Source organism: Lissotriton helveticus, chromosome 1_1 (assembly GCF_964261635.1).
Source record: "Lissotriton helveticus chromosome 1_1, aLisHel1.1, whole genome shotgun sequence".
Classification (NCBI taxonomy): domain Eukaryota; kingdom Metazoa; phylum Chordata; class Amphibia; order Caudata; family Salamandridae; genus Lissotriton; species Lissotriton helveticus.
In genome coordinates, this window is record NC_136057.1 from 1,887,963,416 (window position 1) to 1,887,975,467 (window position 12,052).

At 44.3% G+C, this 12,052-nt stretch overlaps 1 protein-coding gene across 1 annotated transcript in view; it reads right to left on the reverse strand.

The window, feature by feature from the left end:
- Nucleotides 1-12,052, reverse strand: part of LOC144754529 (uncharacterized) — a 148,428-nt gene that overhangs the window by 75,257 nt on the left and 61,119 nt on the right. The window lies entirely within an intron of this gene.

Genomic DNA, 12,052 nt, shown 5'->3' on the forward strand with positions numbered 1-12,052 from the left:
ATGCTATACTTACGAATTGTTTGAAGTACAAAAATTGAATGATTTTTTTCTATTTTGTTAAAACATTTAAATTAAATTGTTCTTATTGAGAAATAGAACCAGTCTGTTGATGGTCTAAATTACTCTGTCCAAGGAAGTAGAGGTTCACACTTCCCCCTTCAGTGACCACCGTTTGCCTTATTAATATAGAGGTTTATTGTCGATCCAACCATTTACATAGAGGATATTCTGTGGTTGCTAGCTCCACTTCCAGGGCAGCTCCCTTTGGAAAATGACTGCCCCTTCATCTACAAAACTTCAAATAAAGTTATATAAAACAGAATGAAATAAAACAAATATTTGCCCCCACTGTGATTGTAAAAGAGGTGGTGTATGGTTCCAGCAAGATTTCATCTATCAGTAATCTCACATCATCCCTCTAACAGTTTTGTACTTGTTAAAACTCGTGATTTTCTCAGGGTTGGCAGGGCAGCAAAGGCCATCAGAAATTGTATATATTTGGATTTTATACAGTACAGTGTGCTAAGCTATGGTAATTCTGATAGCTAAGTGATATAAACAAGGAGGTGACATGCCCTGCCCAGAATATCAACTAATAATGTGTGGACGAGAGGTGAAGTCATCTGGATGTGTGGTGGGATCAATGCACGACATCTCTGACACACAAATGATGATACTTCCTCTATTGTGTGTGTTCTCGGAATGTACAACTAGAAGTGTAGGGGCAGGGACAAACACACAGAGCTCCGGGCTTTAAGAAGAAGCAAAGAGACCCAGCAACGCGACATGCTACATTTAGATTAGCACCTGTGTGTGCCCTCCATAGAGTTAACATAGTTGCCAAGTTTTCTAATTGCTCATGAATAACATTTCCAGGTTTTCATTGCCCATATGTGTGACACCTAATTGCCATTTCTGTGGCACCATGGGAGATATGTACACAGACTGGAGAAGACTACCGCTAATGCTAGTTAGCAGCAGTTTTCTTACTGCAGTGTACCACTGAAAACTATCCCCTTGTTAGCGACGTTTGTACAAGACGTTGCTACATGCCGATAGCTTCAGGGATCAGCAGTGAAAACTGCAGCTAACATTAGTGTGACGGCGATAGGAATTCTGGCCTTAGCGGGCAAAAATCAACGAAAGGCCCATTAGCGGCAAAATAACGCACGTTAGTCAGCCCAACTTGTGTTTTTTTTGCCTCGATTGGAAAAAATAGCTTATCATTCGACCTCCAATAGAAAATTGGGAAAAATGCCAATGAAATACAGAATGGAACAGCCAGGGCCAAGTGCAGCACACATCAACAACCCCCTCAAGCCACCCAACATCCAGGATGACCAGGATGAGAGCCTGGATGTCTCGCTGGACCTGCGACTGGAGCCTGGATGCCTCGCTGCACCTGCGTCTGGAGCCTGGTGCCTCGTTGGACCTGCATCTGGAGCCTGGATGCCTCGCTGGACCTGCGCCTAGAGCCTGAATGCCTCGCTAGACCTGTGTCTGGAGCCTGGAGTGGGATGCGAAGGAGCTGTGGAGTCAATGAGCCATGGCGATGAGCCCTAGCACCTGTAGATGAAGAACCCCCAGTGGCGGCTCATCCAAGGAAGAGCATCGCCCCACTGCTTCCAAGCAGTGCAAGAAGAGGAAAAATCATTGCATGATGATAACACCCTGATGTAATCGTGCTATGTTTCCTTTGCGGGTGGGAGGGTGGGTAGTGCTGCTCTGCTCACGGAGCAGGGCAAGGGCTGAGTGGCATGCCACTCAAGTGCGCAATGACTGTTCGGTCGGCCCACTCAGGCCACCCAAAGCAGTCATGCACACTGTCCTTTTCGCAATGCAGCATGGAGGACATGTCCACCCCTCCAGCCTCTGGCTGAATGCCTTGTCCCGGCGCCAATGACCAATCCCAACGCCGCATTGCAGCATTGTGATTGGCTTACGGAAGGGAGCCTGGATGCCTACTTCCTGTTCCTGGAAGCAGACTAAGGAGAGCAGGAGCAACGAAGACACAGGACCCGGCCTCGAGGTATGATTTCTCTCATTTAAATATTTACAACACCCATTCACACACACCCCACCCCCGTGTCCACACCCTATCCAGTGTCCTTTCCGGCGTTTCCCACCTCCTAGTTGTCCAGACCCCCCCCCCCAGCACTTCATAATGGCAGCCGCTGTGCGGCCATAGCCAGCCGGCATAACACTGGTGTGCCAAAGGTATATATGAAGTTACGACGCATACCATTACATCGCACTCCATTACAATGCATACTAATACTAGGCATATTGCAACAGTAGGGAAGGTGTTGGATAGCGGTGATGTAAATATTGCTATTCCCACTTCAGTGAGTGCAAACCTAAAACCAAACCTTGCACCCCAAAGCAAACCTAGAACTCTAAAATTCTTCTTTGAGTCCCCAAAACAAAGTCTAAAAATCATATTTGACCCAAATGCACACCCCAATTTTCATAATTGACCCCAAAACACCCCCCAAATTTCAAATGTTACCCCATAATACACCCCAAATTTCATCTCCGACACCCGAAACCCATACCCACTCCAAAACTTAAAAATACCCCATTACTGTCCTCACAATGCGATGTAAAGGCACCTGCGTTATTGGAGTTGCGTTGTACGATGTAATGCCTGGATTGTGATGGACATCTCCTGTGCCAAAGACAAGCCTGTCTGCGTCCATCTGCCCCTGGACCGCGCTCAGCACCAAAGACCCTTCCTCTCGGACACTCCACCACTACGTCACCAGCACCCTCCTCGCCATCAACTCTGGATGCCACATAACCTGCCAGGACCAACATCTGCTCTGGACTGGACATCGCCATTGCCATCACTAAAAGGCTACTAAATCACCCACAAGGACCACCCCAACCGTCCAGGAGGAGGCATTGCTGTCACTTACAGAAACCCACTCCGACTGACCACGCACTCTAATGACCCAATGGTGACCATGGAACACCTCAACTGCCAGACCTGGACCAAACCCAACCCCATCCTCTGAGGCACCCTCATCTGCAGGCCCCCCTGGACCATGGACCGCCATTCTCAGATACCATTGTAGACCCCAGGCTCTTCCAGCCACCAACAACATCCTACTCGGCGAACTCAAGTTCCACCTGGACAACTCCAGTGACCAGAACACCACCCCCTCCTGCGGAAGCCCCCAAACATCGGACTCAAGCAGCTAGTCTCCGCAGCAAGCCACACAGCAAGACACACGGTCGAGCACGTCTCCTCCGCCAGCGGGAACTTCAACTACAGTCACACCACCGGACACTCCTAGACTGACCATCATTGTATACATCACGTCTTCATCATGCCCATCGTACACCATTGCCATCATCACCCCCCCTCGCATCTGGATCAATGCCACCGAAGAACGCCTTGTTAACTCCCTCAGCACCACCACTACGCCAACGCTTACACACGATGACACTGCAGCGTGCAACCACCACCAATGGATCTCCAACTGCGCCAACACCCTGGCATCCCTCAAGGACGGCACTGTATCAGTACCTTACGCCTGCCGCATGGCTGGCGTAAGGGTGAGGCATTGCCACAGGGATAGGCTGGCCCCATGTATTGCTGGAGTTGCATCATGGTTGTGACACGACTTCAGCAATGCGTGACTTTAGAGCAGAGAGATACATCAGGATTCCAGACGTATCTGTAATTACTTGCGTCATGGAGCGCTGTCCAGTGAAAGGGGGTAGTGAAAAGTGTTGCAACGCTGTCTTGTCACAGCGCTGAAACACTGTTCATGACTGAGGCCCAGGAATGTGCACTATATTATTGATGGTGCGCATTCCTGCTCTGTAGTTTTGTCGCAGGGCAGCGCAGCGACATTGCTTGTAGTGCTGCCTGGCACCAAAACCTGCTGAAATGAGGCCCCACGGGTTATCTCCATTTTTAAGACCAGCTATTTTCTGGTCTTAAAAAACTGCCTCTAACTGCAGTTAGCGGCAGGTTTTTTGGGTGTTCCAAACTTCAGGAATCCCCTTGTACATATCGCGAAGTGTGGTTAGTGGCCCTTTTGGCACTGGAACGCCTCCCTTGCATGTATTTATCACTAACAAAAGTGGCGATCTTTAGAATGGACTTTTTTGACGGAAAATTGCAGCAAACAGAGGTTAGGGGCAGCTTGTACATATGGCGATAAAAATATTGCTGCAAAACTGTCGGAAAAGTGCTGTTAACGTGGCGTTAACTCCTTGTACATATGCCCCCATGAGTGGTACTTTATAACAAGAAGAGCAGGGAAACTGCTCACTTTTGTGAAATGAAGTGGTCTTAAAACATATGCAGTATCACAAAGTAGCAAGCTTCAAGCACTGGGGTGTGCCTGAGTGAGTTACAGTGGCACGGCCCATAAATTTAACAGGAACACTGTGAAGATACTCAATCTTGTGTTTTTTTCAGTTCCATTCTGGTAACTGTAATTTGGTGATTGTAATAAAAATAGGAAACGTACAAGTGCCAGAATACAGTGGAAAAATTACTACAAACTATTCAAAATTTGAGTTCTATCAAGTTGTCAGGTCCCATACTACTTTCTTCTTTGTGGCTTCGATACTTTTATTAAACAATTTAATAATTAACAATAACAATTTAATAGAAATAATTGCATTCCTTCAGAATAACGGACAAATATGTGTTTGATGTAAAAGTACATCCTGATATGAGATCTCTGCCAGTTCCATGTCACTTCTGAGTAACTAATCCAGGTCTGTTTTTCTCTTGATTCTGAGAAAAGCACATTTCTACCATTAGAAATGCATACTTACACGTACCAGAATGCAGAGTAAAAAGCAATCCTTAATGACCTATTTACATATGATACAGTATAAATTGGGCTCTCGGTTTATATTGAGGCAGTTGCTGCCTATGTCTGGAAATCATGCATTTCTTAGAATGTGTGTGATAAAACGTTTGGTTTATTCTATTATAGTGCACTTTCAAAAGACAATTCACTGAATCATTGAATTTTCAATTCAGTATTTTCTTCCCCTCTGACTGGCAGCCATTTGGTGTCAAACTAAAGCTTAGCGAATGTTCTTTTTTTATCATAAGCGCATTGATTTTTGTTGTGTTTGGATCTATAGTTGATATAGAGTTAGCATGTCTGTAGCTGTTTGATCTGTTTTTGTAACCTAACATTTCTGAATCATTTGTGGTGATCACACAGGGTCTTTATGATGTGTGGACAGATTTCTGAATACATGTGGTCAGAGGATGCAGGAGTGTGTTTCTTTGTTTCATTTGTATATGTTTCACTCGGCTCTGAGTCTGCAAATCTCAAATTTAGACCACACTGCTAGTGGATTTAAGCACCCAGAAAGCAGTCTCTGATCAGGAGTTCGCCACCTTTGATCTTCATCCTAATTTATTTATTGGCCATGGTGCACTGAAAACCCTGCAGGGCCAAGTAAACCCTGCAGATGCTCTAACATCGAGAGGCCCTTGTTCACCCTTGATTCACAGGGTCTAGCACGCGATACTGGCAACCATACCAACGCTGAAAATCCAGCAGTGGCCTTACACATAATATTACTATTCAGGGTGATATACAAACTAACGACGGTACTAGGCCTCCTTGCTAGTCATATACACGAGTCCAAGGTCCTCCCCTGGTGTTTGAGCCGGACTTACTGGCTGGGCCGACCCTGTGGCTCCTTTACTCCTTCCTGCATACCACCAGTATGTACCATCTTATTTTTATCACACATCCTCTTCCTTTATATTATGATCAGTAATTACACATATTCCGTTAGTTCCCCAGTTTCATCCCTGTCCAGGTGAGAGCCTGGTATCCGCAAAGGGTTGAAACGCCGTCGACACCAACAGAAATACCTTATTTTTGTATGAATGGACACCGGAACTCTACCCGCTGGGTTTGAAAAGGTTGTGCTATAATTTGGCTGTCTTCCACAGATGTAACCAATATACAATTTATGCTCACCTATATTGCCACTTCTTCCTTCGGTGGTTTTGGTTCTTGTCACTTGGGGTTCTTGTAGAATATCTCTTCACTACTCACTTGACTATTATATTTTGTGATTCAGGATTTGATATTGATGAAACAATAAATGTTGATTCGGTTGAATCTAATTTATTCTAAACGCTGGTTGGGTTTTTCTTTTAAGATTAAATCAGAATAGAATTTCTTCTCTGTAAAAATATTAATTTTCTTCGTGAGATTAAGTCTATCCAGGATTTCCTATATTACCATTTTGTTTTTTTCAAGAGTGAGTTCCATGTGAACACTTGTCTTAAGTTTTACACTTTATGCCCATGTTCACATGGACATTTGGGTTGTGCTCTGGTGATTGTGAATTCAAGTAGACTACTTTAACTGCAGAATTCAGGGTCCAAACTAGACCAACACTGAGCTGCAATATGCTGGGCAGCTGCACGTGTGGAGTCAGAGCTAGCTAGACGTAATGCAGGACACATTGTTCTTCACATTTCCGCTGTTACTTGGAGGGCCTAATGCATTTCACTATGTACTCTGTAGTTTTGCTTGTCTGAGGTTTCAGTCCATCACACAAGACAAGGGACATGCCTGGCAGGTCATAAATGATGGCCACACACTACTATAATATTAAGTCCCCTCTGCTCCAGACATCCAGTGCCTCAAACACTGCCTCCATCTCACTCAGACCCTACCAAACCATAATTCCTACTACATGCCAATAACAAGCAACAGCTATTCCATACTTGGATGAATTAGGACCATATCTTTCACCCAGTGCCAAAATACCTAGACTCACTACAGACACCAACCTCACCTTCAAGTAACAACGCACCAAGAAAACTGAGATGGCCTGGTAACAGCTTTCTCTACTAAAGAAAGGGAAATCATTCCTCCAAGAAAGCAACTTCAGAAATGCCATTCCAGTCCACATACTCTTGCATTTGGATTGTGGTAATGCACAGTCCCATAGTCGTCTACGCTCTACTCTGGCATTCTTTAGTCAGCAGCACCCCTCATCAAGGGCCAGAAGAAATGTGACTATATTGCCCACACCATGCTGGAACTCCACTGGCTCCCATTGCCGGCTCACACCACCTTCAAAAACCAGCTGCATCACATACAAAGACATTACAACCGGCGCCTTGGCCTGTCTGGTTCACAAGTGCACCCTCTCCAGAAACTCTTGACATACCAGCAGCCAGAACACCATAATACTAGAGACAAAGAAGTGCAAAAAATAAAAACAGGCATAGGTGTAATAGGCAACTTCATCTATGCACCTAGCACCTCAAAAACATCCCTGTGTACATCAGAACTGATTGACTTCTACACCAATTTAGGAAAGACCTAGTCTGCAAATCTCAAATTTAGACCACACTGCTAGTGGATTTAAGCACCCAGAAAGCAGTCTCTGATCAGGAGTTCGCCACCTTTGATCTTCATCCTAATTTATTTATTGGCCATGGTGCACTGAAAACCCTGCAGGGCCAAGTAAACCCTGCAGATGCTCTAACATCGAGAGGCCCTTGTTCACCCTTGATTCACAGGGTCTAGCACGCGATACTGGCAACCATACCAACGCTGAAAATCCAGCAGTGGCCTTACACATAATATTACTATTCAGGGTGATATACAAACTAACGACGGTACTAGGCCTCCTTGCTAGTCATATACACGAGTCCAAGGTCCTCCCCTGGTGTTTGAGCCGGACTTACTGGCTGGGCCGACCCTGTGGCTCCTTTACTCCTTCCTGCATACCACCAGTATGTACCATCTTATTTTTATCACACATCCTCTTCCTTTATATTATGATCAGTAATTACACATATTCCGTTAGTTCCCCAGTTTCATCCCTGTCCAGGTGAGAGCCTGGTATCCGCAAAGGGTTGAAACGCCGTCGACACCAACAGAAATACCTTATTTTTGTATGAATGGACACCGGAACTCTACCCGCTGGGTTTGAAAAGGTTGTGCTATAATTTGGCTGTCTTCCACAGATGTAACCAATATACAATTTATGCTCACCTATATTGCCACTTCTTCCTTCGGTGGTTTTGGTTCTTGTCACTTGGGGTTCTTGTAGAATATCTCTTCACTACTCACTTGACTATTATATTTTGTGATTCAGGATTTGATATTGATGAAACAATAAATGTTGATTCGGTTGAATCTAATTTATTCTAAACGCTGGTTGGGTTTTTCTTTTAAGATTAAATCAGAATAGAATTTCTTCTCTGTAAAAATATTAATTTTCTTCGTGAGATTAAGTCTATCCAGGATTTCCTATATTACCATTTTGTTTTTTTCAAGAGTGAGTTCCATGTGAACACTTGTCTTAAGTTTTACACTTTATGCCCATGTTCACATGGACATTTGGGTTGTGCTCTGGTGATTGTGAATTCAAGTAGACTACTTTAACTGCAGAATTCAGGGTCCAAACTAGACCAACACTGAGCTGCAATATGCTGGGCAGCTGCACGTGTGGAGTCAGAGCTAGCTAGACGTAATGCAGGACACATTGTTCTTCACATTTCCGCTGTTACTTGGAGGGCCTAATGCATTTCACTATGTACTCTGTAGTTTTGCTTGTCTGAGGTTTCAGTCCATCACACAAGACAAGGGACATGCCTGGCAGGTCATAAATGATGGCCACACACTACTATAATATTAAGTCCCCTCTGCTCCAGACATCCAGTGCCTCAAACACTGCCTCCATCTCACTCAGACCCTACCAAACCATAATTCCTACTACATGCCAATAACAAGCAACAGCTATTCCATACTTGGATGAATTAGGACCATATCTTTCACCCAGTGCCAAAATACCTAGACTCACTACAGACACCAACCTCACCTTCAAGTAACAACGCACCAAGAAAACTGAGATGGCCTGGTAACAGCTTTCTCTACTAAAGAAAGGGAAATCATTCCTCCAAGAAAGCAACTTCAGAAATGCCATTCCAGTCCACATACTCTTGCATTTGGATTGTGGTAATGCACAGTCCCATAGTCGTCTACGCTCTACTCTGGCATTCTTTAGTCAGCAGCACCCCTCATCAAGGGCCAGAAGAAATGTGACTATATTGCCCACACCATGCTGGAACTCCACTGGCTCCCATTGCCGGCTCACACCACCTTCAAAAACCAGCTGCATCACATACAAAGACATTACAACCGGCGCCTTGGCCTGTCTGGTTCACAAGTGCACCCTCTCCAGAAACTCTTGACATACCAGCAGCCAGAACACCATAATACTAGAGACAAAGAAGTGCAAAAAATAAAAACAGGCATAGGTGTAATAGGCAACTTCATCTATGCACCTAGCACCTCAAAAACATCCCTGTGTACATCAGAACTGATTGACTTCTACACCAATTTAGGAAAGACCAGAATACATTCCTCATTTAAGAAAAGTACCTCATGATACCGTAACAGACCACTTGCACTCTTAGAAACCAGCTAGCCCATCAATTATATGTTGATTGTATCTTTACCTTTGACCTTGTATAATGCCTTGCTGACTTTCAGTTAGGTTTGCTCTATACATACATAACTGTGGCTGAGTTATCTTTCTTAGTTTTCCAGGACTGAAAAGAAGTGCATTAAAGCCTGGCTAAGCAGAGCTGCCCTCACTGGTCAGTGTCATACTCTGATTTGGTGCCAGCTGGGACTCACTGTTGATAGCTGACTTTAGGCTCAGAGTCCACATATGGTCAGACCAAACAGTCTCAGCCCACTCCCTCACAATGCCTACTGCTGTTCTGCGCTGTCTGATGGAATGAATAGTGTGGTGAAAGGCCAAGCTCTTGACCCAAAACTGTGGGTGAAATCAAGCATTTAAGAGGGTGATCCCAGTAAGGTGAACTAAGAACTAATACATTTTGAAGGGTATTAGACGGCATTGAATAAAGTCTATTGAGGCGTTTTGTTTTTCAGACATGGGAATAGAAGTAACAAGCATTTGCAATGCAATAGGTCTCGCATTTGCGAGGGTTTCATCTATTAGCATTGTAAATGACAATGCATTTTTTTAAACAGATAAATTAAAGGTGTTGTCATTTACAATGCCAATAGCTTAAACTCTCGCAAATGCGAGAACTGTTGCATGCACGCGCTGCATCTGTGATGTTGTCATAACCAGAGAAAATTAGGAGAAAAAAAACTATAATTATGCCCTGCTACAATTAAGATGTTAGTAGTGAACCTATTAATAATAGAGGCACCTAATTATATATTTTTTGCTCCTAAACTTCCACAATGCCTTCATATACCAAGCAGTGGGGGGTGGGGAGGCAGCTGCTGTGCTGGTATGCTGAACCAAACATAATTGGACAGTTCCCTCATTTAGGCAAGGACGGGTGGGGAGATAATGAGCTCAGCATTGCAGCATGTCCAAGCCCTGGGGGCAGAGCGGACTGCTGTTAAAAACGAAATTAAGTAAAGCATGTGAAATGTAAGCAGGAACAACATGGGCAGGACAGAAATGACGGGCTGTGAACAGCAGGCGCCATTCGTGAGTTTGTGTTAATTTTGGCAGCCGCGCATACCAAGAAATGAGCAGCTGCCGTTCTGGAACTTGAAGGTGCCTCGTGCAAGAAAGCATGACTCGTCTGCAGGACAAAATAATTAAATAAAGTAGTGCTTGCAGACTAAATAAGACATACCATATAGCAGCAGAAGTAAAAGGGCCAGTCCTCATGGGAGGATACAAATGAAGACAATGCTGTACTAAGCAGGGACTAACAAGCCTAATAATGAATCAGAAGCCAGCATTTATGAAGGACAATGACACAAGCAAATGACAAATATGGGCGTGGCTTCAAGTACATACTCCAATACAGCATGGCTCGCAGAGCAACGTATGCGCTGCCCAGTCTCGACCTAAAAAGAGGGTGGTACCTGCTGAATGCAGGTGAGTTAGCAGGTATGGAATCAGACTCCTGTCCTGCTCATCACAGGTCTGCCAAATATTTCAATCACTTGCTACATATTACAAGGGCCTGCAGCTGAGTGTCAAACTCTGAATACTTTGCGACATTAAGTTTCAGTACGGGTAAGTGGAGATAAGTATTAAAATGTATCAAAGTAACCTGAACACTTGGTTAGGCTATTGTGTGAGGATGGATGCCAGCATTTAAGTGTACTTAGAATAGAGTTTCCACCTGGCAGTTTTTTTTCCCACTGGCTTGACCAGTATTTTAATCTTCCCCCTGGTACAAAATTTGGAAAATCAGTATTTTTCCCCTTATCCGTATATACTTATAACAGTAAATATAAGAGAAGCACTTTAAAATGTGTTTTAGAGCTGCTTAACAATCCCCGACTTATAACTAAAGTAAACAAAGACACAAAGGCCATAGTAAAATGGCAACCGGAGATGTTATACAAATTCTATTTAAGTGGCATGCCAAGGCTCTGCAGGACTTTAAAACTGCTCAAACCTCCACTTTTAAAAAGGAAAAACTCATGGCGCAACCCTTGGCAGGTAATGCGACTAGAATTTGGAACTTGCTACCTCCAAACCTTCACACCCTCACCTCTTTCCAGTCTTACAAAACAGACCTTAAAACTCTTCTGTTCCAAAGACACTTCTATCAATAGTTCTCCTCACCAAGCCCCCCACCAGGCTCACATCCCCTTATTCCGGGTCATGACCCTGATTGTAACATTACACTCACAAAAGCTACTACGACCCTCCTCCGTCTCAATTTTGCAAATATGTCAAATGGACTTGTACGTCCCTAATCCTTCCACCTTTTCTTAACGTGTCATCTTGAGTGAATATGCAACTTGTTAATATGCAACTCTTACTGCAAGTAACTGAAGTACAGGGCTTTAAGTGGGTAGGGTCTCACCGGCAATTTTTTTAAGGGGGCCTCGAAACGGGTCTCTCTCTAGTTCTGTTTTGTGCCATGGCAGAGGTGGTCTGTTTTTTCCTCGACTGCAGTGACAGCAGGCACATCGATGTGCGCTGCTCACACTGATCACTTCTCACTAGTGGAAAAGTTACGACATGACGTCATGCCAGGTGAGCGGTGTAGGGGAAGGGAAATCCTTTAAAG